This window comes from Phyllobates terribilis, unplaced genomic scaffold (genome assembly GCF_046119375.1).
Source record: "Phyllobates terribilis strain yellow unplaced genomic scaffold, ASM4611937v1 Scaffold_5__5_contigs__length_657084704, whole genome shotgun sequence".
Lineage (NCBI taxonomy): Eukaryota > Metazoa > Chordata > Amphibia > Anura > Dendrobatidae > Phyllobates > Phyllobates terribilis.
In genome coordinates this window covers 179,587,864-179,590,363 of record NW_027362765.1, presented here as the reverse complement: position 1 = coordinate 179,590,363, position 2,500 = coordinate 179,587,864, and the positions used below count along the sequence as shown (strand labels likewise).

The 2,500-nt window shown below is 54.2% G+C and overlaps 4 non-coding genes across 4 annotated transcripts; all 4 read right to left on the bottom strand.

Annotated features, from left to right (window-relative positions):
* Nucleotides 1-670: 670 nt before the first annotated feature.
* TRNAP-CGG (transfer RNA proline (anticodon CGG)) lies at nt 671-742 on the bottom strand. Its single transcript has one exon. It is a non-coding gene; the product is annotated as a tRNA-Pro (tRNA).
* Nucleotides 743-1,348: 606 nt separating this feature from the next.
* On the bottom strand, nt 1,349-1,420 carry TRNAP-UGG (transfer RNA proline (anticodon UGG)). The gene has a single exon. It is a non-coding gene; the product is annotated as a tRNA-Pro (tRNA).
* A 410-nt stretch (nt 1,421-1,830) lies between these two features.
* On the bottom strand, nt 1,831-1,902 carry TRNAP-CGG (transfer RNA proline (anticodon CGG)). The gene has a single exon. It is a non-coding gene; the product is annotated as a tRNA-Pro (tRNA).
* Nucleotides 1,903-2,041: 139 nt separating this feature from the next.
* On the bottom strand, nt 2,042-2,113 carry TRNAP-AGG (transfer RNA proline (anticodon AGG)). Its single transcript has one exon. It is a non-coding gene; the product is annotated as a tRNA-Pro (tRNA).
* Nucleotides 2,114-2,500: the final 387 nt, after the last annotated feature.

The window sequence follows — 2,500 nt, the reverse complement described above, 5'->3', positions numbered from 1 at the left end:
GCACCCTGTGCATGCAACAATCAATCTAAGGCCAGCCGAGGAGAGGGGGAGGGCAGTGGGAGGGCAAGCAAGAGGGAACATACCGCCTTCCCAGTAGTAAGTTCCAAGAAAAATCAATTCAACAGATTGGCAGCCATTGAGAGAAGCATGTCAGGCATCAGATCGGCAGCAAAGGTTTCCGTAAGCAAGGGCTCGTCCCGGATTTGAACCCGGGACCTCTCGCACCCAAAGCAAGAATCATACCCCTAGACCAACGAGCCAGTGACGGAGAAAGGGGCCACGAGGCGCCTTGCTCACTCTCACAATTTGGCACAGGATGCAGCAAGCGCAAGATCTGACAGCAGTGTCAGAAAAGGCAGGAGGAGTAGAGAGCAGCCGAGTGACAGAAACAGAAGAGGAACCAAGCCGTGAAAATGGGGAGCCCGCCAAAGACCTCTGGCACCTTACGGGAGAAGCAGAGCCATAGCAGTGCATGAGCTAAGAAAGAGCTTCCTCGGAAGGCTCACAGAGTTCCACTTGCAAAAGGCTCCGAGGTGGCGTAAAGATAACCCTCGTTGAGAAGCACCGCCGCGTGCATGACGCAGAGCCAAGCGCCCTTGAGTAAGACCGTTGCAAAAGCATACTGGCACAGATGGGGAGAGAGAGAGCTATGCCAAGCACGCACCAGGCAGGGCTCGTCCGGGATTTGAACCCGGGACCTCTCGCACCCGAAGCGAGAATCATACCCCTAGACCAACGAGCCAACGTTTTGACCAAGCCGAGCACTGGCGTCGATACTCTCACATTTGTCGGCTTGGTCAGCTACAGAGGACGGTGTGCTTTAGTTAAAGGGAGGCGAGAAAAAGAAGAGCGCTCAGGGTCGCCCTCAGACAGAGAGAGCAGGGCTCGTCCGGGATTTAAACCTGGGACCTCTCGCACCCTAAGCGAGAATCATAACCCTAAACCAACGAGCCAACGACAGAACTGCTGCGTTCCAATTTTCCTGGCATAAACAGGTGTGTCGCTTGAAGCGCCTGCCTGGCACCTCCAGAGAAAAGCTTGGCTCTCGCATGGAACATCCGCAGAGAAGTCCATGAGAGACGATGGAGAATTTGACCAAAAATGTGTTTTTGAAGCGGAAGAGCTGGGGAAAAAAGGAGATACGCGTGGGCTCAAAATCTGCACCCTGTGCATGCAACAAGCAATCTAAGGCCAGCTGAGGAGAGGGGGAGGGCAGTGGGAGGGCAAGCAAGAGGGAACATACCGCCTTCCCAGTAGTGAGTTCCAAGAAAAATCAATTCAACAGATTGGCAGCCATTGAGAGAAGCACGTCAGGCAGCAGATCGGCAGCAAAGGTTTCCGTAAGCAAGGGCTCGTCCGGGATTTGAACCCGGGACCTCTCGCACCCAAAGCGAGAATCATACCCCTAGACCAACGAGCCAGTTACGGAGAAAGTGGCCACGAAGCGCCTTGCTCACTCTCACAATTTGGCACAGGATGCAGCAAGCGCAAGATCTGACAGCAGTGTCAGAAAAGGCAGGAGGAGTAGAGAGCAGCCGAGTGACAGAAACAGAAGAGGAACAAAGCCGTGAAAATGGGGAGCCCGCCAAAGACCTCTGGCACCTTACGGGAGAAGCAGAGCCATAGCAGTGCATGAGCTAAGAAAGAGCTTCCTCGGAAGGCTCACAGAGTTCCACTTGCAAAAGGCTCCGAGGTGGTGTAAAGATAACCCTCGTTGAGAAGCACCGCCGCGTGCATGACGCAGAGCCAAGCGCCCTTGAGTAAGACCGTTGCAAAAGCATACTGGCACAGATGGGGAGAGAGAGAGCTATGCCAAGCACGCACCAGGCAGGGCTCGTCCAGGATTTGAACCCGGGACCTCTCGCACCCGAAGTGAGAATCATACCCCTAGACCAACGAGCCAACGTTTTGACCAAGCCATGCACTGGCGTCGATACTCTCACATTTGTCGGCTTGGTCAGCTGCAGAAGACGGTGTGCTTTAGTTAAAGGGAGGCGAGAAAAAGAAGAGCGCTCAGGCTCGCCCTCAGACAGAGAGAGCAGGGCTCGTCCGGGATTTGAACCCGGGACCTCTCGCACCCTAAGCGAGAATCATACCCCTAGACCAACGAGCCAACGACGGAACTGCTGCGTTCCAATTTTCCTGGCATAAACAGCTGTGTCGCTTGAAGCGCCTGCCTGGCACCTCCAGAGAAAAGCTTGGCTCTCGCATGGAACATCCGCAGAGAAGTCCATGAGAGACGATGGAGAATTTGACCAAAAATGTGTTTTTGAAGCGGAAGAGCTGGGGAAAAAAGGAGATACGCGTGGGCTCAAAATCTGCACCCTGTGCATGCAACAAGCAATCTAAGGCCAGCCGAGGAGAGGGGGAGGGCAGTGGGAGGGCAAGCAAGAGGGAACATACCGCCTTCCCAGTAGTGAGTTCCAAGAAAAATCAATTCAACAGATTGGCAGCCATTGAGAGAAGCACGTCAGGCATCAGATCGGCAGCAAAGGTTTCC